The sequence below is a fragment of the Zonotrichia albicollis genome, chromosome 5 (genome assembly GCF_047830755.1).
Source record: "Zonotrichia albicollis isolate bZonAlb1 chromosome 5, bZonAlb1.hap1, whole genome shotgun sequence".
Classification (NCBI taxonomy): domain Eukaryota; kingdom Metazoa; phylum Chordata; class Aves; order Passeriformes; family Passerellidae; genus Zonotrichia; species Zonotrichia albicollis.
Window position 1 is genome coordinate 26,928,116 of NC_133823.1, and position 27,866 is coordinate 26,955,981.

The window sequence follows — 27,866 nt, forward strand, 5'->3', positions numbered from 1 at the left end:
ACCACACAAGAAAGATAAAGGCTGTGGGCTTTGAAGCAATGCTTCATGCCTGCTTTGTCCCACCTGGAGAGCCTCCTTTGCGCTGCAGAATGTAGGAAGGAGGACCTTGCTTAAGTTTTGGGAAAATGTTCTGTAAGCCAGGTGCTCTCTCTTGTTCATCTTCTGAATAGAAGGAGGGAAGAAAAATCCATCTTCTGTGTGTATTAATGTGGTTCATGCTAATAACAGTTGCTAGGCTGACAGGTCAGGAGAGATACCAATCCACTGAGTCACTACACAGATATTGCCAAGGTAAGATTCTAGCAAAGTTTCCCCAACAGTGTTGTTCAAGCTGAAATCACCAGTTTTATGTCATGTTGATCTGGTAGCTTTGCCTTCTTAACCATTTGACTTTTGATTAGTGTAACCAGGATAAGGGTTATCTGCAAGGGTTGCTGCAGGTAGAGGAGGGATGGGAGACATCTACCTACCTGTTTCACCAGGGTCACAAAACATTGATGTCCTCCCCAGCCAGGCAGACCTTTACTTGCTGACTTAGGAGGCTCACCCTGCCCAGCCCCATTGCTGGGGCCCTAACATTCCCCTGTCCCTAATATCATCTGACAGACCTGCCCTGCCCTCCCCACCAGGGCTGTGCGTCTCTGAGCTGAGAAGAAAGTCATATAAACAGCAGTGTGCCTTCTCTTTTCTGCTGTACTGCTCGCTACACCTCACTGACTCACACAGTTCCTTTCAGGCACTTTCTCGAGTTTTGACGTAGTATGATTTCATAGTGTAGGGTAAGTGACTTTGAAGCTGATATTTCAGTTTTGAGTGGGGTGGATGTAAGCAGTATTTGGGCTTACATCATTAAATGAGGTCCTGGTTGCTGGAAGAATAAACATAGAGAGAAAATTTCGACTCTGCAAGATGCAATATTGATTGCTGCAGTGAGCCATGATGTCAAGTATATGCTTCCCTTCCTCCTTGCTTCCCACAAGTGCTAAATAATAGACTTGTTTACTGGCATTTGCAAATTATTTTGCCTTTGTGAATGATGCAATAACATGCCCTCTATACTCTCATTTAATTTGTAACACCATTTGGATTTTTTTTATCCTACATTTCTAATGGAATTTTTAAATAACTGTATTTCCTGCCCCCCAGACAAATCAGCTCTAATTTTATAATGAGAATTTCAGGGTTAGAATATTTTTTAAAAGAATCTAGGCCATATACATTATGTAAGGTTACCATAGTAACAGTTTCTCCGAGGGGAAAACCGACTGTCCGTAGTTTCCACAGAAACCACTCCCTGCTGAGAAGGTGCCTCCAAGGGAAGTGAAAGGAATATAAATGAGAGAGAGAAAAAGACGCGCACAGATGTCATATGACCTCTGCGGCATCCCTGCACTGTTGCAGATCCAACCCAGCGTTTCTGGGTTTGTTTTCAGTTTGTTGTTTTTGACTGCATGAGTGGCACCTTCTCTTGTCATGTAAAGTCTGGCTGCCCTTCCCTGGCGTGGAACTGGTTTTACAGCTGGAGGTACGGCGATGCTCCACCTTGGCAGTGAACTGACCACAGCAGATACTAAAGTCCAGTGCTCTAGGAACCACTGTGCATGGGAGAATTTAAATGGTAAAAGAGAATTTCCCCTCTTTTTTTATTAACTTTTTTTTTTTCCTGAAAGAAGTCAGCAAAGACAAACAGGTATGGAAATGCTTCCTTCCAGAGAGAAACAGGAGAGAAGGGAAGCTCAACTAATTTTTCAGTTAATGGTTTTGTTCTTCTGGGGTACGAGCATACACTGCTAGGAAAAATGTATTCTGAAAGGAATAAAAAACCCTCAAGTCCTAGGATTTGTTAACTGATAGGGGGAAAAAAATGGTGAAATGTCTTTAATGTACTTTAATATCACGGGGGCAAGTATGGATTAACATTTCTGAAATCCTTTTGCTCTTATTTTTTTCACAAACAGCATTGATTTGTTTTGGGTTTTTTTCTTCAAAAGCAATAAAACTGTGACATTCATTCAAGGCTTAGTGCAGCCATAACTACAGATTAACGCTCTGGCTACTTCATCCTGTCATCTCTCTGCTGCTTTCTGGGGAAAGCAGGCTGACATGGTTATTAAATCTGGCAGCTGTGTTGTATGCACATGGGAAGCAAGTAGAGCACAGCATATAGAAAATGAGTAGCTTTCAGATAGCAGCCTTCACTTCACTGCTGCAAGACTTGAAAGGCAGCCTAAAAAGCTCTTTCTCTTCTTTGTAATCACCAGTCGCTGGATCAGTGCGCAAATATCACAAATACAGTTGCAAATGTAAGTATTCCTTGCCTGTGTGGTGCTTTCAGATTGCTAATTAAGGTTTCTACCTTAGTCTTCTGCTTGAAAAAGCAGAGAGATGAAAGCTGAAAACATCCTGACAGGGGAAGCTTCTCTGCAGTATTGTTCTGGCTTTCAGTGGAAGAGCTGCTGAGGGAAAGGGATGCTTGAAAGCTTTCCAGAACAAGTAGTTTGCAGTTGTGTTTGTTGATTTTGGGGATGTCTGCTTGCTGTTTTTTCTGTGAGGGGAGAAGTCCAGCAAATGCTGGTACTTATAGAGAGATGTTTTTCTGCTTAGATTAGATATACAGCAAGAAATATACTTTAGCAGGAATAGATAGTTTGGGAGTACATAGAAGAAAAATTTTCCACGGTATTTTTCACCTGGAATCTTTTTTAAAAAAATCCATAAATGCCGACCCGGACTTCTCATTAAGGAACTCGACAGTACCTTATTTTCAGAAGCAGAAACAAATAGTCATCATAAGGGGCACCAGTAAGTCTGCACCTGACCTGATAAGAACAATGAACATAGCACGGTGAGCAATGCATGTTTTTCACCCATCTCATTCTGTCTGTACATGAAACGATCTTTATCTGCCACAGTGGCATCAAGACAGGATAGAAAGGTGGTTGGGAATCAGTGGAGCTGAAGGTTTCTCAGTAATGTGGTGATATTGTAAGGAAGAAAATTGATACTTGTCAGTTTATTTTTGGTCTCATAGTGCTGAAGAAGTAGTATGTTGGTTTTTATTCTCCTTTCTAATTCAAAGCTTCTGTATTGCCATTGTCCTATCGAGTTTATGGCTAATGAATTCTTACTGTGCTTTGCACGAAATCTGCTTCTTGAAAACAGCCTGTGATCATTACCAATTATAAATAGTAGTCAGATAAGTACACAAGAAATGCAGGCTGTAGGAAATTTGTTTCAATTGCTATGTCATGTTTCTTGCTTTATTTACAGTTTTTGTCATTTCCTGGGGACCAGTGGCACTGTCAGTTTTTCATGAGCCATGTGAGAATGCCGCTTGCACAGTTAACAGGTGACTGCCATTAAGTGAATAGGGAGAGAATATGTGTGTAGTTTGCTGCAATAGAGGACTAAACATATTCATGGTATAACCCATAATGATGCTGTAACACAGGTATTTGGTGACTGTTGTGTTTATAAACTGCTTTTGAAATATTTCAGCCTCATCTTACAGATGTATATATATAAATGCCTGTCTTCACTGTAGCAAGTAAAAGCTGATTTTGAAGCTTCCTTTTCCTTCCTCTTGTCTCCTTTTTCCTCTCACAGACATAAATTCATAGCTTCTCTGAAACTTAGTTGTGAAGATGGTCATTTTTAACGACAGCTGCGGTGCTCAGCTTCCCGAGCCTCAGTGGCAGCCAGCCAGCTGCTGAGACAAGTGGTGACCTTTCAGGACAATGTCTCTCACAAAAATGTCAAAATATTAAAATGCCATGTGTGTGGAGAAGGGTAGTCTCTGGCAGGCTTTCAGCTGAAGACAGTTAATCCACTCCTTGTTTGGATTATACATTGAAAGCCCCTGCCTAAGTCTCTCAAATATAGAGAAATTATTCATATGTGTCCTGAATAATTTCAGAAATTTTTCTGGGAAGATTTGGGACTTGGATGGAAAATTTCAGAGCTGTTTTATTTAAAACCTATTCAGGCATCTTCCTGACAGATATCCTGAAAAGAAGGTTTTGGCCTTTAACTTTGCTCTTTACATCATACGCCAGTTTTGCTCCCCAATCTCTTATCCAGAATGTAAATGGATCCTGATGAAGCTTAAGCAAAGTTCGTTGATGTGCACAGGATGCTGAAATTCTGATAGCACGTGCACTGACTTTTTAGGCATATGCTCACCGAATATTAGCAATCCCCTGCAGTTTTTGGTGCTGCAGCCCTGAGCTGAAATCTCATTTGCTACTACATGCATCAATGCTTTGTAACTTTCTCTGAAGGCACTGAGGTGTGAGCGCTCCCGTGCTCACTGGTGTGTCAGATTCTCAGATACCTTTACCCCTGGTAACAGATCAGTGACACTGATAGGGTACCTCAGTGGTTTCAGCCCTGCTGCATAAATATTTCTGGGAGGTGTGAAACCTTGGTCTGTAGGAAAGGCAGGCAGAGTGCATGGCTGATCAGGGAACAAACCTGTTCACCTTGTGTTGACCTCTCTTGGAGAGTAGGAAGGGGAACACCAGTAACTGCTCCAGGCCAGTCTTGTCCAGCCGGTTTGCAACTGGCCACAGTTCAAGAGAATTTTCAGTATTCTCCTTGCAAAGCACAGGGTGAGCTGCCAACACGGATAACCCCTGCAAAGCATTAAATTTTTAGATTTAATAGTGCCAAATCCATTGCTACTTACCAAGACACCGAAAAGGAAAATAGTTTTTTCCAGTATTTCTTTCCTTTTTTCCTCCTGTTTCAAGGTAGGAGTTCTATGTCACTCCAAGTTTTTTGTCTTACTACAAGCAAGCAGCTTTTTTAAATTTTGGTTTAGTGTTCTTCCCTTCTATTCATAGAGGAAGTGTTTCCTCCCCCCTCTGCTCTTTAAAACTGGGAACACTGCATTCCATGATCACCTTCTCTCTACTGTAGTATAGGAAAGGCTGTGTATCTGTGTTGGTCTTTTCTTTCCAGTTAGTATTCTGTGATCCCTTCTCCTTTCTCCTAATTCTCTACAAGAAGAATTCTGAGGCAAATGAACTAGGTAAGGACAAATTCCCATAAACATCTTACAATAGTTAACTCCTCCTTCCCTTCCTTTCTCCTTTCCCTTTTCTTCCAAATTTTACCTGCTTTCATACAAACATTTCTGTTATTTGAGAATTACTAAGATATAAAAATCTGTTAGGAAGAACAACACTATGCTCATTTAGTTGAGGAATAAAAAGAGAGCTAAGGCATCAGTTAATGTAACTTAACATAGCTCAGATACCTAGACTGAGTTTTGGATTTTGATTTTCAAATGAGAAGCCACACGTAAGCCCAATCTATTTAATAATCTGATAATGTTAAAGAAAAAAATAAATAGGGATGCTGCTATTTTCTGTGAGCTTTGCTTGAAGAAAAAATCTGAGAAAAATAACTGCAGCACCCATAATTTCTTTTAAATGAAATTATTCAGGACTTGGTTGTTTCCCAAGAACTGTGCAGTGTCAAATTGATTCAGTGCAGTTCATTAAACATCTGTCAGTATACCTCATATGAAATTCTGACTTGCATCAATTGCATTATCATTTCATTCTGCATTTATTTTATTATTACTCTTTGCTATTTCTGCAGCATCTAGGGGTACTGATTTTTGTTACTGAGCTAGGTATTGTACAGAAACAGAAGGTAATCCTTGCTCCCAGACTGCTTACAAGCTCTATTACAAATAAATTGAAACCTTCTTTGCACTCACTTACTACCTTTCTTATTTGGCTCTTTATCTGCATTCAGAACACAGATGTTGGTACTGTGTTATCTGAACTGATCTTTAGGATACCAGAATTTGCTTAGACATAGGCTTGAAATTACAAGTAATTAAAATTAGGGAATGACATACACTTACTGTGACCTTTTTTTAAAGCTGTCATACTGGTTCACTGAAAGTATCTCCCTTAGGCTGTTAGTATTTAGGTATTAAGTTAATGAATTATATTAATTGAAATTAACTCAACTGACCAAAACATGGTTATAATTGCAAAATATTTCTGGACCACCAACAAAGATTTTCCTTAAAATTAAGATGCTATTGCCAATTACTAAGTTAATAAGATTCATGATAAACTTAATTACTAAGGTAATAATATTCATTATTAAGTTTAATGAAGTATGTTTACTTTTGATTATTTACAGAATCTAAATTTCAATGTTGATTATTCACATGAAATAGCAGCAGCATGGCACATGACCATCACACACTAATTGACTCATGGAAGATGTACTGTGATTTGGGGTGGACAGTGAGGTTCACAATATGGGTGAGATGAGAGTCTCACAGATGAGAATCTTCATTTGCATTTTCTGTAAGACCAATTCTCCCCATCACTCTACTTCTTATCCATCTTACAAGTAGATTTCAGGAGCAGTCACACATCTGTTAACATCACCTTTTCTACTACCTTTTGTTTGAATGATATGGTGTAAGGTACACACTAGTTTTTATACTCATAAACTAGGACTAAACTGCCATCTGAAATCAGTCAGGAACAACTCTGTAGTTCACAAAGCCCCATTAAAATACACTATTTCATGCTGAAGGTACTTTATGTGTTCAATTTGTACTCTCTTCAGATCATCTTTCACAAAGCGAGGCTGTAGCATGTGAATACAAGCTGTAACTTAACTGAGTAATGTAATCAACATATCTGAGCCCAAAGGCAAATTTATTCTTTCTGGAAATGTGTATCACATAAACCACTATGATTTCTAAGAGTAATTTTTATTTTGAGGTGATAAACCTAGTTGTATTTGCAGGAATAAAAAATCTGAAGGATCCAAGAGGGCCAAATCGCAGTTGAAAAGATATTCTACTTTGAATTTCCTAGGATTTTTATATTTCATTTTGAAATTATAATTCATGATATCTCTTTTTGCACTGACACCACAATTTGTATCACTTTAGTGACATATTAAAAATGAAATTTAAATTTATTCTGACAGTGTCACTGTTGTTCCTTCCATAAAGCAGTTGAAAGCATTTACACAAATGCAAGCTAACAAACATGAAGGGATGTTGTACTCCTCAACTGACTTTTTCTTTTTTCATACAGGGAATGATGAATAAAAGTCTGAAAGATTATTTCCAAGCATGCAATTAATCATAAATCCAGCTTGATCTGGATGGATAAAACAGTATATTTCAATCTGGTTAGTATTTTAAAAGGATTTTGCGGAACTCATTAGGCTAGGAATATTAGGATGGGTACCTCTTTTCTTATGAGACAATAATGTGATTCCCAAAGAGATAAACTAGAAGGTCAAAGACAAAACAGTTTATCCCTAGGAATGGTATGGATTACTGTTAAGAACATTCTGAAATCCTCTCCTGCCATTCATTTATTTCAAAGCATTCCTAAAAGTAATGACCTAATTTTAAAGATAGTAAATCAGAAATAACCAAATCACTAAAGCTTGTTTGTCTTTTTGAAACACGGGTTGTCTTAATTTAAAGGCTTCAGTACTTTTGAGTCTCCTTTACCTAACTAGAGGAGCAATTGAAAAATGGGTTTTTTCTGGTTTTTGCTATTCTGTTTTCCCCCTACTCTTCAATTCAGTGGGAATTGAAGGCCCTTTTTAAGAAAGTAGAGTTTGCAGACTGATCTTGAGCTACCTCTGTTGAATACTTTGTAATCAACCAGCTTCTGTTGTTATTTGGAAATAGGTTCACTGAAATATGTGATTTTAGCAGAATGCAGAGTAGATCCTGCTGGATGTCATGGCTACATTTCTGAAGGAGGAAGTTGACATCAACTCCCTTGGCATTCTGAGTGTTGCCCTACTGACGTACCTGAAATCCATAGGTTGCCACAGCTTTGTTACAGTATGTGTGGCCCTCAGATTTTTAATTAGTCAGTAGTAATTGCTATGTAAAAGTAAAGCAATGAGGCTGAAAATTGATTAAAGAGTTAGATAACTAACAGCCAAATTATTTTAGTATGTTTGGAGTTCCCAGGACAATATGCTTACTAACCTTGGGCCAAGATATAGCCATCCTAAAAGTGAATGCAACTCATACTGCATATTCCCATGGCAAAATTTTACCCCAAATGGGCTTCCAGCCATCAGTGTCCCTACTAAGTGGATTGGCCAAAGTACTCTTTTTCTCTATGAAATTAATAGTGTATGCTTTAAAATGAGAAATTGAGAATTTGTTCAGCTTTTCTTTTGTTTTCGAGAACATGTTGAGAGTAAACATAGTGAATCTTGTAACATAGATGCCATTGTATAATGCTTATAATGAATAACATGCTATGACATCAGAGGTCTTCTAGGAATCAATAATTATTGATGAGGAAATAAGTAATTATTTTCACTGTAATTATCAGGAGACACGTGATGATTTGCTTTGGTTCTGACCTTGATTGTTTATGCACTGAAATCATATTTGCAGTTAATTACTTCTTTTCCAGAAATGTTCATAGCTTGTTCAGCATCAGAGAGTGTAGGTAGGGGAGGACCACCATGTAAAATACTTCTGTTTTTTGGGAAGTGTGAGTTTGTCCTTTTGGGAAAACAAAAGGCCTCACCATTGGGTTACAGTAATGCTTTTTAAAATTGTTCTGTGCTTGAAATGTTTTATGAAAGGTTTTTTTTTTGCTTTATTCTTGAAGATGTGAGGGCAGATAGACACATCTGAGTGCAAGTGCTATGGAGAGCAGAAAGCAAAAATCTCTATTTGATGTTCCTTGATGCTCAGCCAGCTAACTCTAGCAGAAACCAGAGCTGATGTTATGATTTATGGAGCTGGGAAAAAATAGCTTAGATCCTTGAGCAACAGAGACCCCACCCTACTCTGATCCTATCATATAGAAAGCATTTTCCTGTAAATATTTTTCCCCCCTGTCACTGAGGAAAGTTTGAGTGTTGTCAAAGCAACAAGTGGTACAACATCACTATGTCATTTGGGATTCTGATGAACTATCTAAATAAAGGTGTTAATATAGTGCCTTTATAAAGAGATCCCTTCAGCTGATTGCTTTTATCAGATATGAGGATTAAAAGTAGGTATAGGGCTGCCTGTCACTGTCAGGGCAATTCCCTAGGTCAGTGGGTCACTGTCTCTTCACAGGACTGTTTGTCAGTGGGTATGTGTAATACCATAGTCCATAGCACTTTGTTTATCTGATTCAGAACAGATGCTCAAATCACACAATTTCCATGAAGGAGGAATTGACAAAGAGTGCAGCTGGGGTGAGGATGGTACAAGAAACTCCATCCATCATTCCCCAAGAGGCACAATGAATGGCTTAATTGTTGCTGCTAACAATTGTTGGCCATTTTTATTTGCTGTAGCCAAAGTATGATACCACTAAGAGCCAGCTTGGGGAAATACAGTGACAGGGCAGTCTCTTTGTTCTGTTCACTTGGCATCATTCACTGAATAGATTCCACTGGCTTTATCTGGACCAAGACCTTCTACTAGTGCTCACCTGCAAAGCATGCTGCTTGACCACAGTGAGGTCTTGAGCTGGCTACCATAGTTGAAATTAGGATGGAACAGTGAGGAAATAGTACAGTATGCAATAAAACCAGCAATATTTCATACTGGGGAGTTTCTGTAAGACAGTATGTCTTCTGAGAATGCTGCCCATGGGAATACTTCTCATACCAGAGTTCCCTTCAGTGCCTTGTGAATTTAGTCTTTCATTGAAGTGGATTGGATGTATGTGGTTTAATATCTTCCTCTATTGCAAGGTTTGTATTTAAGAGATGCTACACAAGCACTAGGAAAGGACAGAAAGCAGGCTGCCTGTATCACCAAAAAAATCATCTCCCAAGTGAGTATGCATTGGGTCACAGTGAGGTTAATGCGCATATTCATGTGATGTTAAAAAAATCATTGTCTGGGTTAAAGCCTCTCCCTATTGTTTAGTATCCTACTGAAAAGCTGAGGCTTTTCATAGTTCTCAAATAAAGACACCTGAATTTTTGTCACACAAAGTGACCTGATTTTTCTTAATCTTTTTCTCAGAAACAACTCAATTATTTTGGCTGATTTTTTTTTAATGAGGCAAACATCCAGCACGAAAAATTTAATGCTAGCCAGTAAAGGCTGTCAGTCTCTTAAAAGCTGAAATAGGGTCACTTAATGGAGAAATATAAAATTATCATGTTTATAGATTATAGTATTAAAATGCACAATCAACAAAAAATTCTGCTCTGGGCAAACATCCATGGTATTCAGTACCTCTGTGTATCAAGGAAGTTCCTAAGTGTAGCTGTAACAAGACTTCTTAGAAAAACACCCCAAATGGTAATTTGTTCTGTTGAGTATGATATTAAATATCTTTGTGGGCTCTTCCCCTTCTCAAAAGTGACACTGGAACTTATTGTGGAGTCTGAAATTGCTATGGAGGAGGAAAGAAGGGAAAGGAAAAAAGACTGGACCATCTTCAGTTGAAATGCTGCTGAGAAGGTTTAACTTTTTTCCTCATTCACAAGTTAAACAGATTTTTGACTCCGCAGAATATTTGCTTTTCAGAATGCATGTGACCTGTATTGTAGACACCAGTGTTCTTGAATCCTCTGGAATATCAAGGGGTTTTAGATGTCATCATATCTATGGATGCCAGTGGGATGAATTCAAGATAAGATTCTGGCTGACTTGTAATTTTTTGTGTCTTTGACCTGACCTTAAAATGACCAAGAAATATAGCTTTAAAATAACTGCATGAATGTGAGCAATTGCTGAATTTTAGCAATTACAATGCAATAATCATTGCCTCCTTCTGTGAGGTCTCTCTGAGCTTGATCTTGAGTCGGAAAGCAACCAGGAGCAAAAAAAATCCTGTCAATGCAAGAAGCCTCCTTTAAATGTGCCATGTTGCTGACCTTGACAAGCAGGCAGAAAAGCACAAGTGAATGCACACAACGTTTCAAGGCCTGCTCTTCATCCAGACCCTGGGTCCTGTGCAGTATTACCTCACACAGATTTTGTTCCTTGCATGCAAAGTCGAATCACAGTGTGTGAGCCATAATTTAATCCAGATTGTAGCCTGGGTGAACACAGAGGCCCTGGTGGAGCACTGTGGTGCAGTTGGGAAGCTCTGGCTGTTTTAACAGGATCCTTGCTCAAGGAATGAGGCAGAATAGAGCAATAAGAAGAATACATGCTGGAAGAAGTGACACTTTTTTTTTTTTAATAAAAAGCTCTGTTAAATAGGAAGAAAAACCCCCAGACTGACATGTAACTGATTTCATAATACTAAAAATATACCATAGTGATGCTGGATGCAGGTTATAGAAATTATAATTTAATTTCATGCTACATATCTTCAGGAAACCCTTACTAATTTGGGTAGCATTTGCATTGCTTTTGCATATACACTTTTATTTATTTGCTTGAGCTAGAATATACAGTATCTCCAAGCTTCTTTGCTGGCTAGGTAATATTTCAAAATATTTTCTTCTCCCCAGTTAACATTTGCAAGTAATGTATCTAGAATGTTTTGTTTTCAATTAAAAAATTATGTATTTTGGTTGATTTTATACTCACATTGTGTACTCATAATAATAAATAATTAAATTATATGTCCTTTATACTTTCATATTAATTAAAAGCATGTTCTTATGTAGATTTCTCCCTGTAATTTACAGTTGCTATATAAACATACAATCTCATATAAATACTTTCTTTTGGAGAATCTGTTTTAAATACGTGTAGAACTCATACGAAAATATGTATTTCTGAAGAGTTTTAGAATTCTCTTAATTCCATTTCTTTTCAAATCAGTGAGCAGCTATTGACCAGAGCTCTATCCTTTCAGTATGCATTAGTTTTGTAAGCTTGCTTGAATTTTGTAGACCATACAGAATTTTTTTTGGTAGGTGCTGTCACTCTGAAGTGAGCCATTTGTGTATGAACTTCTTTGTTGTTGTTCTTACCTTTAATTAGAATCTTTGTATGCTCAGTCTGCTGATGTTGTCTGTTATCCATTCTTACCCAGGTTCTTATATGTGTGACTGACTGAAGAATTATTCTAGGATTATTTGACCCCCAGTTCCATTTTCTTAGGCTGCTGTAAAATGGCACGGCATAATTAAATCCAGACGTGGGTGTGGTTTGGTTCTGATTACATGACAGGTTTAGCCTTTTTACTACTTGGATCAAGGGGTAAAAGATAAAAGTTTTAGCTTTTAATTGAGTTCTCCTGCATGGCTGAGGTTTGTAGTATCTTTAAAATTAAAGTCTTCTTTTCCTCTCCTGCTGCTCAGAATACCTTTATAACAGAGCTTTGCTAGAGATCTAGTATGTCCCTGTTTTTTGGGGGGGATGGGTTGTCACAAGGAACTTGACTTGAGAGCACCTGGAATTCATTAAAATTCCTCTTACTATCTTGTTATATGAGAATACTGAAAACTTGGCCTGTTGTGTTTGCTTGCAGGCTTATATAGGACACACCACCTTCTCTCTGGATTTCTGTGTCCAAATGAATGATTCTGACCTTTGTTGTGCCTCTGCAGTTTCAAGCAGTTAAATTATTTCGGTGTTTCCACCTGCTTGGTAACTGGCACGCTTTGTCTAGGCTTGCTGGGTAGAAAGGGAAATAGAAGTAAGTTAGGTATAGAAGTTTTTTGGTACCCCAGTCACTCTTATTCAGCAAGAAGGCATAAAATGCATCAGTAGTGTCATTCAAGGAGAGGTAAACTCCTGATCCACACTGGGAGAGGGGAGGGACAAGTCACATCTGTACCACTGGGCACAGACCACTCTGGCCATTATTCAGGGGGTGTGTATGTGTGAAGGGAGTTAATTCCTTTTAGTTCCTGAATAAATCCGTGGCTGACCTCATTGATGTGACAGTGAAATCAGCAGGAGTTCTCATATGCTTGACAGAAAGGCATGTATTAAAGTGCTTTCTTTGAACCAAGGTCACTGCATCGCTAATCTGAGCATTTTTCCTGTGATGGGCAAATCCCTCTTGGTCTCTGAGCATCCTTTGCTCTAGTTGATGCAGGAATTTGGTTCTGTGCCAAAGAAGCAAGTGGAATATTTACTGCTGAGTTCACGATGAATAGGGTTTCTTATGGGAGCAGGAACCACAGCTGTCTTGAAGGCAGTCTTCTAATTAATGCTGTCTGTTTGTTGTATAACAGCAAGGTCTTCACAAAAGAGTTCTTTTGGAAATTTCCCTTGTGTTCTTCTGTCTGAGCAAGAACACCGCCCACAGAGGGGTGAGAAACTGGAGAGGTGATATTTTTCTTGTGACAAAGGCCATACATAATAAGAAATTTGTCAGTTCCAAAAATACCACTGGAAATGTTTATACTGTTATATAGGAAAGCATTCCTTGGAGACAAGTTATCTTGTAATTTGAAATTAGGATGGATGTGTGTGCTGCTGGGTCTGTGCCTATTTTTTGGCTCTTTGTCAGCATACCTGACACTCTGAACATAGATCTGCTCCAAAGCCAAAGCATCTGTCCTTCTGAAATATATTTTTTTACTCTAAACCTAATCAGAGATAAGGAATGTTTCAGCATGATTTGCAAAACACTTTTAGAAGTGCATGAATCGCCCCATAACAACAGTGAAATTTAAATGTTGAGTCTAGACTAATTCACAGAATTTAACTGAGAAATGCCTGCAGTGAAGTATAGCAAGGCTTAAGGTAGCTTATAGCCAGCTTGAATATAGAAGCCAGTTATGGCAGCATGGTGCCCAAGACAGGCTAATTTGCTTTGCTTCTTGACCGAGTTTTCTCCTGCTTTACCAGCATGTACATTAGACAGATATTTTAGAAGTGGCTTTGACACTTCTTGCTACCTTGCTGTCACAGATCCGCCTATAAAAACCTTAAGGCTCAAAAGCTCTGACTACCCAAATTCCAGGTGAGATGAGAACTGAGGCCATTGGTCTGCAAATAAGGTAGAGCACAACTGAATGGGAAATGAAGGGCGTGTGCAAAGAGTAGTTTGTACTTGAAAGGCCTCCTCTGAACTCTGGGACAACTGAGGCCTGTGAAACATCTCTCACCAGGAAGTGGGACACGAAGCTAGGCAGAAATCTTGCTTAGATGGACTTTAAACTTGTAGGTTTACTGTGCTCTACAGTGCCAAAGTTAATTTTTACCCACAGTGCATGCATTTTTGGAGGTGCATCTCCTTTTATTGGTGCATTTGAGTTGTGTTTTGAATGAGTGACCTTTGAGGTGGTAGGAAATTTTTAAAAACACTTATCTTGCCAAAGTAGTTATCCTGTTTATTTGCTTTCAAAGGATATATTTCTTAAGTCAGCTGTGAAAATAAAAAGTTTGTATGTCTGAAATGTCTTCCGTGAGAGCCTCAAAGAACTGTAAATTGTATGCACACAGAACTTCTATGAAATAGGTAAGACATACTATTACCACATTACAAGGGGATATAAAAAAATGAAATCACTGGTGCAGATCTAACTAGAACGCCAGTGATAATCATGACAGCTGTTGATGTACATCAGCTGTATAGCCTTAGTTTCTTTCCACACAGCTCCTTATGCTAGAATTGTGTTTTTAGTTACAGTTACTCTGCTGCTTTTCCACTCCTGTTAAGCAGAGAAGAGGTCTCTTGGTTCAGTGTGGTGTTATTTACACTATTAAGTTGCTGCAGGTATCTGTTTGATCTGATCCTTGGTGTGGCATTACTGATGAGGTTGAAGGAACTATTCTGTCTTGAAGACAGGCAGATTCTGGATGGAAAGCTGGCACATTAGGGAGAGATTCCAGCAATCATTCAGCAGCACAGGAAGGAGTAGTTGTAAGCCTGACCTTTCTGTGTAGGGAGCCATGGAAAGAGGTGCTGACAGCAGTTGTTTCACTTAGTCTGTTTGGAGCATAGGGATAGATCCTGTAGTCTTTGTGGCTTCCAGGGGTTAGACACATCCCCAGAGTCTCTTCTGGCTTTTGCTACATCTCTGGAGGCACTACCAAAGGGTTAAATCGTTCCACAGTGTGTCACTTGCTCTCTAATTAGGAAGTGGTCCAAGAGCTCAAAGTTCAAAATGCACATGGTCTGAGCTGGGACTAAACCCAAGTTCCCACTGATTGCAGATTCATATGTTAGTGTGGTGCATCTGGGCATGATCTCTTCCCCTTCCCATTTCTGCCTTTTGCTTTCGTTTTTAACAGGAAAGAGACATTTCAGCTACACAGTTTCACTTCTTTTGTCACTATCTGAAGTCTTCCATTGCTTAAGCTGGTGTGTTTTCTGGGAATAATTTGTAACTCCTTTTATAACTGAAAGCAGGCCAGTAAAACATGACAAAAACCTCACTCCATTCTGCAGCATCTGTGGCTTCTGCTGGAGAATCAGGGCAGGTGTCCTCCCAGCAGCAATGTAGACAGAAACTGGACAGCCTGAGCCTCAGGGGGCCTGAGGTTCCTTGTTGGCCCCAAAGGGAGATGCAAAGAACAGGCAAAATAGCATCCAGCTGAGCTTGTTTTGAGAAGAAAGGGCAGAGTGAGGGTGGGCTGAGGCCGCAAAATAGTAAAAAAAACCCCAGTTTTGGAAAGCAAACAATAAATAATAGGAGCCAGATGCATGGATGGTAAAATGAAAGGGGCAGAATCAAAATGTCACCCTTGGAGTCCACAGCTGAGGGAGTGGGCAAAGTTCTGCTGAATCACATCATAGAATCATAAAATATGCTGAGCTGGAAGGAACTCATCAGCTTTTGGGATCTTGTGTTTGGTGAACAGTGTGGGTTTGGGGGTCGTGGTTTTAGGTTTCACCCCAGGATAGATGGTAGCTTCTTGGGGATGACAGCCATCTTTTGCATATGAAAAATAAGATGGTGATTCTGGTCTCCACCTTTTGCCCTCTCTATCTAAAACATGTTTACTGTTTCCCTCCACTGGCACTTCGGGTGCCTAACATGGCAGGGATATTGAGTCAGACCATTAACCTGTCTGAAAGACATATCCAGCAAGAAAAATGTGGGCTGTGAGCTTTCACACTGTTCCTGCAACACTGTGTGAGAGAGATACAGGCCTGTGCAACTGGGAATGGCAGTAAAGAGAGAGGGATAACCTTTTTGATAAAAGTAAATTATTAAATCGGCTTGGCCATCACTATTAGCTGGTGCTGGGTTAGTACTGTTGGCAGTGCTGGTAACACTTTTCCTGTGTCATGCCAGGCTTAAGGAGAAAGAGGCAGCTTCATCCTTGGCATAGTGCTATGATTGAAGTCACAGGAGTTGTACCCAGGGTGACTTTGTCTAAAGTGTGCCTTTTCAACAAAGTCCTCTAAATCAGCTCATTCTTGCTCTTTCTTTTGTTTCTTTATTTGTGGCTACACTGAATTAGCATCTTAAATAAATTTCCATGGGAATCAGAGATGCAATAGCTAGCTTGCTTTCTCTTGCGCATCTACAAACAGTCTTTTCATAGCAGTCTTTTCACAATCTCATGTACAGTGTTTGGGCACTTGATCCATATCCAAAACAGGCTTTTAAGCCTATCCTGTTCCATAAAAAAATCTAACAGTTTAAGGTGCAGTAACATGCAGTATATAGTTGATGGTAGAAGATTTGCAGCGCATATATTTTATATACTCTGATGAAACATCTCTCTTTCTGGAATGACTTTTCACCTACTCTCACTCTGATACATTATTTCTATATTTTGTGATGTAGATTGTAGAAGAGAAAGAAAGTAGGTAATTTGATTTGATGAAGCAGGGCATTCTCTGCATAGAAGAAAAGGTAAGAAAAGAGAGCTTTGTAAGGAAGAGAGAAAGCTGAAAAGCCAGGCTTTGTGATGAAGAGAGATGTGGGAGTGGATCAGTAAGAAAGAAGAAATTCTGAAAAGGCCTTGAAGCTCAGGACATGAAAGCACGGCTTTCATGGAGGTGCAGGCAATGTGGCTGTGGTATGGAACAAAAGATTACCTCAGTTGCTGAATTTTTTGTGGAAAGCAATGCAGGTGCATTGGGAATAAGTTCTAGGCTCAAGAATCAAAATAATGAATCATATGTGACCACATGGTGGACCTGGGCAGAGATTTACAGGTTAAAAATACTGGAAAAGAGCTATGGTAAAATAATGGTATTGGTGTGGATAGCACAGACTGAGTGAGAAATCCGGCAAAAGAAGGGGCAATATATGTTATGTCCCTGGGTGGCAGCTGATGGAGCTGTGCAATTGTGTCAGAATATGAGTTGTCATTGAAGAACACGTCTAGTATGTGTCACTGTGAAGAAAAACTTGCAAACGTGACCTGAGCACATTGTGATGCAGAGCTTTGTGCCAGAGCTCTCGTGCAGCCTGTCAGCAGAAGGCAGAGAGCTCAGCTACGATACCCCGCCTGTCTGAGCGAGGTGCTAACTCCAGCATCTGCTGCTGCAGCGAGTTCAGCTCCTTTAGCAAAGCAGAGAGGGAGAGAAACGACTTGTGCCAAGACTACAGGAATGTAGTGTGATTGCACCGCTTTAATTTGACCCCAGAAAAAGGATCTTAAAATTAAAAGCTGTCAGGGCATTTAATACAATATGCCTAAAACACAGGGTGAAATATAAGACTGGAGAAAAGCATAAAGCTAAACAATACAAATGGATGCTCGTAAATCACTGACATGAGTCAGTGGCACAGGAGCCTGCACAAGCAAATAGTAAAAGCTGGATAGAATGTAACAAGAAGTAGGGTGCCTTTGGGAGTGTGAGAGAGGGAGGAGTAGATGCTGAGAGAAGAATTAATCAGAAAAGTCAGAGAAAAAAACAGTGAAAGCCAAAAAGATGGCATGGTTTTTGAGGAGGATAGCAAAAAAGAGCTCAAAGAGCCTGAGGCTTGAAGCACAAAGCATGATTTTATGCAGGGAGTTATTATAGAACACTTAATGAGACAGATTTTGGTGGCAGACAGGCCTCACAGCCAAACTAGAGGCATAAGAAAGTAGGACAGAGCTGGGATGAAATGGGATCAGCAGCTGTAAGCAGGGTATTCAATTAACTAGGAACAATTCAATTCAAACAACAAAGGGAGAGAGGAACCTGGGCAGACAGGTGGGAACATAGATGACTCAGGCAAGATCACAAGGAGCTTAAATTTCAGGGAGTATTTACTCCATGCAGTACCTCTTTTGTCTCTGTGTTAAGATTAGTAAACTGACTGAGAAGCATTTGCTTCTGTGCCACACTGCCTTTCTTGAATGATGGGGGGACAGACAAGAAGGGCACAGTGTGGTGCTGAAGAGAAGGCAGACGTAGCACCTCCCCTTTTGATAGCAATAATTTGCTAGATCAATTTGGTTGTCTCACAGAACCTTACTGTAAGGTGCCTCTGTTGTGACCCTGCTTTTTCCAGGAGATCAGGACCCAAAGAACAAGCAGTTAAGATGGAGGTGAAGAGAAGCAATCATAGGGGGATCAATAGAGGTTGGGGGCTCAGGTCAAGAAGGTCAGGGTAAGACATTTGTGACAGAGAAGTGAGAAATGCCACTGTCAGCAAATAAAGCAGATAAAGCATGTTAGGAAGGATGAGAATAAGAAAAAGGATGGAGAGAATTAAAATTAGAGACTTTACAAGTGAAACTTCTATACAGTGAATATGAACTAAATTTAATTTAGAGGTCTTTTGTTTGCTTGTATGTTTGATTGACCTAAAAGCAAGTGTGCCTTGGAGATGCTTGCAGGCTCCCTAGAAGTGTTTATATGAATACACAGCAAATATGTGCTTTTCCCAAAGTGATCTATTGATTTTTGGTTTTCCTTCTGCCTTAAGCATTTTAATGCCTAGCAGTAAACTGTCAAGCCTTAGCCCTTCCCGGTCAGTCCCTCTTGTTCCCCTGCTTAAGAATGAAACCCAATATCTTGAACACCCAGAATGCGGAGAAGGAGCTAATCATTGGCTCGCATTGTGGCTGGCAGGGCTGGCCCGCCTCTTTGGCTTGTGCTGACAAGCTGTTTATGTTTGTGCACGGCCACCCTTTAACTCAGCCGCCCGATGGCCCTAATGGGACCAACTGTCTGAATGCTGCAGGCAGCTAAATCTTCTCATCAGAGGCACAGTGAATTTCAGCCTCCGATTCTCCCGCCTGGACTCTATGGAACATTAGTAAGTAGCCTTCTGTCTTGTTGGGGCTTTTCTCGTAAGACTAAGGGCATGTTTTAGCAAGGCAGGTAGGTGCTGTCATTCAGAGAGGCAGCTATTAAAGCATTTTCCTCTGTCTGAAGTAAAAGAGCAGCTACTTTGTATACAGTGTCATGACTGCGAGGACCACACGATTTCAATGCCAAATGAGACCTTCCTGAAGACAAAAGGGAAGAAGTTAATAAGGACATAATCCATTTAAACTTACTAAGTTGTTGAGGTTTTTTGTACACACTCACACACATACACACATATATATACTCACAACTTAAATTAATCTGCATCTGGTTCTTATTTTTAGATGCATTTACATTATTTGATCATCCAGTCTCACTTTAAACAGCAGCAATTTTTGCAAGGTCATGAGTAGTGTGGTTTGGAAAAGTGTGAAACGGCTGGAAATGAGATACTGTAAAATGAATGCTTCCCAAAATGCTGATAGGTGCTGTCATGTTTGAAGATATATACCTAGCAGTAGAAAAAGAAAGTCATGGTCAGAGATTTCAGTCCTCTTTGTTTACTGGGAATTGTTATTGGGAATTGTTCACAGCTCCACAGAGCAAAAGATTGTAGAGATGGAATGAGCATGACTTCTTGCATATTTAGTATACCCTTTCTAATTTTCAGAATTTGAACTCAAATATTGCCTTTTTGGGCAGTATTCTTCAACTTATACCTGCACTGCATATATTTATGGACTTTTTAGACTTTCTCTTTTACCATTTACACCAGCAAATAAAGTTTTAATGTCCATGTCAGAGCTGGCCATCATGCAGAATCTCAGAGGTAGTCTGCTGCTGAAGTTTAGGCAAGTCTGTGTGTAGGTTTCATGTGATAACTGGGGCTCAGTGAGTTCAAGATACCTCAGGGGGAGAAAGGTGCCTGTCATTGTAAATAAGCATGTTCATTATTCCTCTGTTTAAAATCACAGGAAATAAGTTGCAATCAGATCTTCATTAGCTTTGGCTCATGCCAAAAAAAATAAATTAAAAGCAAATCCAAAGCAAGGCCTGATGCCATGTTCCTTTCAGCTTGTTAGCTTGCCCCCTGTGGATGTACTCAGTAGGGGAATCTCTGGGGTTGTGCCTTTGTCTCTGCTGTGCTGCTTGTGTTTTAGGCAGTGCACAGCTTCCACAGACAGCCCTGGTGCAGCCTGGAAACTTTTGGCTCAACAATCCTACTCACCTATAGGATCTTAATGATTGCATCATTCAATGTGCTGTGGATTGCAGAGTGCCACTCAAGCAATATTATGTTTAGGAAGCAGTGGCTAAGAGACAGGTGGACAGAAACTTTCTATTAACGCAGATCAAATGATAGGCAGCTGTTGTACTTAGTACATTTAGGTGGGTCTTGATGCTGATGGTTGTTCAGCTCTGAGTCTGAGCCTTCTCTGCAGCAGTACAGTGCACGTGTGGTAGTGTATGAATTAAAGCTAATTACTGCAATAAGCTGCTTCTGTGCCAGGCTGTGAATACAAGCCAGAGTGTTTCAGTCAGTTACACTAAGCAGCAGATAGATACTAAGCTTTGATTAGTAAGGATGGTTTTTGTCTATAGATTAAGAAAGCAGGATCTCAGGACCTAAATGAAAGCCATGAGATACACCACACACCTAGGAATTGTTGCTGTGCCCTTGCAGTACATAATTAGGAGGAATCAATATGCTCACCACATTGTCTGTCTCTTGACTAAAGAAAGAAATCCCTTGTGCATCACGAGCTCAGCACAACATGGCTGGCTCTGAAGGGGCAGACTGTGCCTGTTTGATTTGCATTGGGGTAAACAGGCAGAAAATTAAAATTGATTTTTTTTTTCCTCCCAGAGAGATAATTTTGAAGATGTATTTACAAGGCTTGCTAAAACAAGGTGCTGAATCAACATCCTTCATAAAAGAACTACTCTGAACTGAATAAGCTATAATTGCACTTTTTGTTTCTGAGCTAGTAGGCAGTTTGTGAAAACAGAGTTATTTACTAATACTCATTAACAAAGCTTTCAGATGGCCTGGCAAGCAGAGAAGCATATCATGCTCAATCTACAAAAGGAGATAAAATCTGCAAGGAAGCTGGAAATAGAACTGCTTACTGTGGCTCATTTTCTTCCTCTGCTTCTGTAGGTGCATTTGCCAGCAATTTCCTGTGGCTGAGTATTTGGTCTGCAGGCACATTTGTAATATAGCTATTGTTCAGTTGTTCAGAACTTAATGAAAGGTATTCATTTGCGGTTGACTGAAACCCTGACTTCTTACCAGTATTTCCCAAATATACTCATGGTAACCAGATTATTAGATCCACTGTACTTCCCCTACACTGCCCTTGGGAATGTCAGACCAGCTCCCAAAATGGATCAATATCTTGGGAAGGAACAGCTCTCTAAATTACGAAGGATTTTGAGTTATTGGAGCTCTAATTCATGACACTGGGAATTTGAATTTTTAGTGAAAACAGAAGGGTTTAAGGGTACTTTTTGCCTCAGGGTTTATTATTAGCAAGTGCTTTGCTAATATGTCTTATATGCTTGACACACATCAATTAAGGTTATGATAAGGAACACCCTTGTAAGTGAAATATTGCATGTCTCCCTCCCATCAGCTGTTCAAGTCTGACCAGGAAACTGAACTGTCAGGTAACAGGAAACAGTCTGAGGGTCTGAAAGAAGCAATGGCAGCCTTCTGTCAGGTTTGGATGGATTTTCTTGTAAAATCACGCACTGTCAGAACTCAGGTCTCCATAGGGATAAAGGCTGAAATTTGCCTCCTCAGCCTCCTTGCGTAAGTTGTCTTCTGTCTTAAATCTGAACCCTCTGACTAATATCCTCAGATTTTATCTATGCCTATAAAAGCTCTTGAAAGCTTTCATTGTGGCCTTTTTTTTTATCTCCAGATCCCTTTTGCTAGGTATTAGATGCTAGGTAAGGGATGTTGTTGCCACTAAAGTGGAACATGCTGGTTGGTTCTGAAAAAATGAAAAACTCTAAGCATGCAGCCTTTTCTATTACAAAAGCAGCAGGGCTGTAGTACCCAGATCTCACTCATGCATTAGGAGCAGAGGATCTTCCTCTAGTGTGTGCATTTTAATTTGGTGGTGTTACCTGGAGAAGTTACCTGCTCTTAGGAAAGAAAAAGATTGCTAGGCAAGTTTATGTGCAAAATTCACCCCAGGAGAAGAGAGGAAGTGTCTCAGCCAGGTATTTGCCACAGATCTCATTCTGTAGGGTGGCCTGCCTGAAATATAATGGAAAATTTGGGTCAAGACAGGAAAAAGGGATTAGTTCCTACCTTCTTTGCCTGTGACAGAGAGTGAATGGCAGGGAAAGGCTGTGCTGCCTTTAAATCATCAGTACCTACCAGTTTCCACTGGTTCCTTTGACTCATCTCCCTCCTGTCTGACATATGTGGCCTCTGTGCTAGCCAGCAATGCTGAAAGAAACAACCTTCAGTGGCATTCCAGCCCTTGCACTGGCTATGCTCTGCTCTCATGCTGGGAAGATGTTTCCTTGGACTCCACTGGCAAGCCCTAAACTTTCTTCTTATTGGAATTACTGGCTTACAGAACAGGCTCTCTGCATTGCTGCTTTGCTCTGATAGTGTGTAAAAGGCACATTTGTGCAAACTACCGTCTTTTAGGGTACACACAGGACTGGTATATTAATTGTAGCCTCCAGATGGCTCATTTCTCTCTCTAGCTCACCTCTCTCTGGCCCAGAAAACAAATTGTGTCCCTCTATGTGCTCAAGTAGGCAGGAAATATAATAGACGCCATGGTTTCTTCTACCATGAAGAAGCTTTTAAGTATTTCAGTTTCCTTCTTTCAGCCTGTGTAGTTGCCCAAAGGTCTAATAAAGCAGCAATTTTAGTTTGTAGCATAAAATGCTCCTAATTAAGGGGGTAGCTTGCTGTGTTCTTCTTCCTTGCTTCTGTCTAAAGAAATTATCACGGCTGTCATCAGCCTTTTCCTCTTATCACGGTTCGTTCACAGCATGTGAAACTGAGAAGCACTGTATCCGTTAAAATTCAAGGAGTGCACTACAGTTTCTCTCACTAAATGAAATCATACTGTGGCTTCTTTTCTTCTTGACATCTTTCATCTTATGCAGCATCTTCAGTTGACACTTTACCTCATGCTCCCTAATGTAATCCCTTAATGTGCTGTCAGAAGTTAACATTTTTTATACTGATATCCTGGCATGGAATTCTGCAGGTCTTATTCTGGCAAAACTCTTGCTGAAGGTGATAGAGAGGCTGGTTACTTAAAGACTGAAATGGGACTGTGAGAATTACAATCTTTTCCCATATGTGTGATTTAATTTCTGTTTCTGACTGGGATGTTTAACTTCAGCATGATACCTTTGGCCTTCTTTTCAATTAGTTTTCAAATGTGTAAGAACAAGTTGATAAGTATTTGATGAGGTTAATGTCAACTCCAGCATTGCAGTGACTGAACCTTCAGCACTTTTCAGACATTGCCTTCTTGAGACCGTCTGTCTGAAGAGATGTCTCTTCCTCTCTATTTCTCCTGTAATTTTCTCCTGATACCCATTCCTCTCTTTCACTTTGAAATCTATGCTTAACACTCATATACAGTTTGGGATCCAGAGCTACAGCAAAACATTTCCTTGGATCATACTGGCTATAGAAAATGTTACACTGTCACACTCCAATACCTAGATGAAAAAATGTGAGCCAGGGCTGATGTGGCTCTGGCTGCAAAAGAGAGGATGCAGGAGTGGGAAGAGGTGTTCATGTGGATGGAGCAGGGACAGCATCTTTTATATGCATACAGGTATGTAGATAAGGGTAGTTTCAGTAGAGAAAGCCTTGTTCCCTGCCTGCCCCAAAGCTCTGCTCAGCTTCAAGCCTGTCAGCCTTTCACTCTGGCTTGTAGTGTCTTCTGGCCCCTCATCCTTAGTCCAAGTCTCCAGCTCATGCCTGTGTAGGGAGAGCATGCAGCTTTTCCCTGTCATTCGTGCCCCTTGCCTCACTCACAAAATTCACAGGCTCATAATATTTCTGCCACAACTCTTTTCCTATCCTAGAGGCACCTCTTTTCCTGGCCTCCTGTGTCCCACCCTCCTGAACCTCGATATTCCATGCCATTTAAGATGCTTGTCCTCCCTGCCTCTCAGTCCTTAAGAGCTTCCCCAGAGCTTTTTGCTCCTGCTGTATTCTCTTCCTACTCTCTGTGTTTCTCACTACAGCCTAGTGCTTGCTGTCTGAGAGACAGGGGGCTCTTTGTTCTCCCCTGGAGTCTCAGGTTCTTCAGTGCAAAGGTCTCAACATGCTTTCTTTATTCTCTTTATTGTACTTGAAGGCAGGAAAGTAGGACAGATCCAGGGTGAACCAGACACATAGTAGTTTTTGTGTGCTGTAAAGGGGGGTAGCTCCAGGCAAGGTCAGAGAAAGCCTAAGCCAAGAAATATATAAGCATGGGGGTATTTTTTAGAAAATACAGCCTTTTCTATTTTTCTTGGCAAACAAAGTGTCCAGTGTTCAACAGATATCTTGTGAACCAACTTCAGGCCCAGAGCTGCTTTTTAACTGTTTGCTGTGATTCTTCATGTGCTCATTTCTTTGTGTTACCAGTCACATGGTTACATTTCTGATTCTTGGATGAATGATGTTTTCAAACAAAAAGAGGGATTTGGACACATTACTTTTGGTTCAGAACTTTTCATGAATGCAGACATATGAAAATGTTTTACACCAGTGTTTCCAGGATACTTGCTTTTGAAAGGAAGTTTGCATGAATGGAAGTTTGTGGAAAACAGTAATACTGAGACAGTACAATTTTACAGGAGCCTCAGAGTAGCAAACTATGATTCGGAGCAGTGCAGAGCAGAAGCGTGAGCTGGGCACAAATATTTAAGGGATGTGATTGCCACAAAAGTGTGGCTGAAGACCTTGAAGTCAGACTACAGTCAGGAGGAGTGTGGAGCTTACCTGATGTATACATGGTGTATTTTTATAAGAAGTTTGAGCATTTGGTTGCAGTTGTCTTTCTTCCCCTGCTCCAGTCCGTAATGTCTGCAGCACTCAGTGGACACTGAGGAGTTCATTCACCTCTCTCAGGTTGCAGCAAATAGATGCATTTTTTCACAGGGCAGTTTTGTGTCAGGCACTGAACTGTGTCTGTTCACTGGGAGTTCAGCGTGTGCCTCAGTGTGAGGTAAAAAGTGTGAGGGTGCACTCAGAGGCGAACAGGGGCCTTTGAAAACAGGCTAATGTTTGTCTTTTGAAATTATGTTCTTCTAATATTTGATTGAAACAACTGATGAAAACAACTGGGGCATATGCACTGCATAGTTGTTTAAAGAATATGAAGTATCTGGATAACTCCTGTTCTGTGGATTTCCAAGTGGGAAAAAGGAATCATCATTTCATCTCACTTAGAAGGGAACAGGCTGTGTATGTCTCCATAACCGATGTGCTCCGAATAAGTTCATGTGCCCCAGGCAAGCCCAGATCCCTGCAGTCACAGATGTGAGACTTGATGGGACAAGTGGCTTAGTTGTGCTTATTCTCCCTTTTGCTTTCCTGGGGACCGTCAGGGGCTACTGCAGGCAGTAGTGAAAACAGAAGCAGCCATGGGGCTTCTCCAATGATGACATCAAGGTTATCATGCATTGGGGTTTGGCTGAGCTGCATTTTTCTTTCTGTGGAAGAGAAGTGATACATTATAAAGCAAAACACATACATCATGAAAAAAATACCAAAAGCACTGAAACAGCCCCATTCTCATCTAAGAGTTGAAGCAGGCAGCAAAGGATTATCACATGATATCTGTTTGGAAGACCAGCTTACAATTATGTGTCTTTCTGGAGGGAGACGGGCTTTTGCCAAACTCAAGTCACTGGGCACCAAGCTGAAGTGCTATGATAAAATACTTGAGGCCAGATCTACTGAATAGAAGTTTAGCATTTGAACCCAGACCCAAGGCAGCTGTTCCATGTGCTGGCTTTAAATGGTGGTGATAAATGATTTATAATGTCACAGCTAATTTGTCTTTCAAAAATTAGTTACCATCAGTGCCAAAATCTATGTTGTTTTATTCCATTAAGTGAACTGAAACTTCACCTTGAACTCCTCCATGGATAGTTTTGTTTCAGTTTATCAGACCTGTGGTTTTTCAGTCAGTACAATGCCTGCCAGCTTGTTTGCATCAGAAGACTCATCTAGAACTTCAGTTGTGACTGACTAGAAATCTGCATAAACATATTTGAAATCCTACACCAAGTGGTCTAGTGTTAAAACCAAAGGTGGACATATACCTTTGGTGAGACCCAGGCTTGTTGATCTACCATTCTGAGCTTCTATCATTTAGATAATTTCACAGATTCAAATTAAATGGAAAGTGCATCCTCTACCAAACCAAGACCTTTCACTTGTCACTTTCTCAATATTTAAGCTGGAAAAAACTAGTTGGAAACCAGATTGGTTTCAACTATACCTTTGCAATGCAGTGTTTCCAATACATCCACATTAGACTAGATGGGAGCAGAGTTCAGACCAAGAGAGATACATATTCTGCCATCTCCTGTGAGTCACAACCTGTCTGTCACTGGCTTAGGAGGAGCACTTTTCCCTTGATTTAAGGTGTTTGAAGAAACCTTTCAAGCATCTACATATAAAGATACATAATCAGCATAATCAGTATCTAAGCTGCATCCTATTCCACTCTTGTCCTACTAGTATTGGTAACATAGTTGATCTTGGTGAAAATAACAGGGTAGTTTTGTACAGGCATTTGAAAATATCCCAAATGGAAGCTGCCATTTTTCTGAGAATACAAATTGCTCCTAGAAAGTTGTTTTTCCTGTCTGATCTGTTCTTTGTTGCAGTCTTTCCTAGATTAAGCTTTCTAGAGTAAATTTTCTCACCATCAAAGTGATGAATATTTTCCATCTCCATTTCTCCAGAAAGCCAAGATCCCTGTGCTCAATAGGAACATGGGGCTTGACTGCCCCAAAATTCACAAAGTGTGAGAATGTGAGCATCAAATAATGCCTTGGATCCAGGCAATAGTGGGGAGACATACAGCTGGCCTGCCTGGAGGCAGGAGCTGTGTATGGACAGTAGGATACTGGGACCTCATAAGGATGAGATAAAAGACAAAATGAAAAATGAAAAAAAAAAAGGAGATAAAGTTAGTGAATAAGGATGATCCTCAGAGCCTGAAAAATGAAGATCAATTTAAAATTGTTCTGCTGTTTTTGAATCTTGAATTTTCTTGAGGTTTTCTTGAGGAATTGCTATTTGTGAAAGCTACCTTTGATGCAAATGAACTGGTTTTTTGAGAGAACAGATATCTTGAAGACCACCTGAGAAATCAGTGTGAATTAATACATTTGCTCCTTTGGGAGAAAAAACATTCAGTCAGCAAAAGCACCATGAACTGAAAGTGGTTATTTCCACTTACTCTTCTTTTTATTACCATGTCTCACCAGAAAAAGTGTTCTTACTCCAAAGATAACAGTCATTCAGCTTGTCCTTGTACAGTGGGGAGAGACCTACATGCTCAGAAAACCACACAAAAAGACTACTCTGCTGTGGCCCATGAAATAATTTCTGTCCCCAAGCCTGTAAGTCTGCTCTACAAGGATCAGGCATGGGAAATATCAGTAAGAACATGAGGTAGTCAGTTCACCCCACTTGTTTATTACTAAATGGGAGAATAACTCAACTTTACCAAACCCTGCTTATTGCTGTTTCAAACAATACTATTTTTTGCTTCAGCTGACATATGTGCATTTTGTTTTGCTGCTTTCTACCTTGGC

At 40.1% G+C, this 27,866-nt stretch overlaps 1 protein-coding gene across 15 annotated transcripts in view; it reads left to right on the plus strand.

Annotated features, from left to right (window-relative positions):
• Positions 1-1,295: 1,295 nt before the first annotated feature.
• Positions 1,296-27,866, plus strand: part of TRIM2 (tripartite motif containing 2) — an 87,297-nt gene continuing 60,726 nt past the window's right edge. For 4 of the 15 annotated variants that reach the window (XM_026792962.2, XM_014266532.3, XM_026792963.2 and 1 more), the window contains exon 1: positions 1,296-1,618. The gene's annotated coding sequence lies outside the window, so the exon portion shown is untranslated. Of the gene's footprint in view, positions 1,619-2,058; positions 2,304-2,427; positions 2,846-18,934; positions 19,057-27,866 lie in introns of those variants that run through there. The other 11 variants (XM_074541150.1, XM_074541152.1, XM_014266539.3 and 8 more) reach the window with 5 other exon arrangements.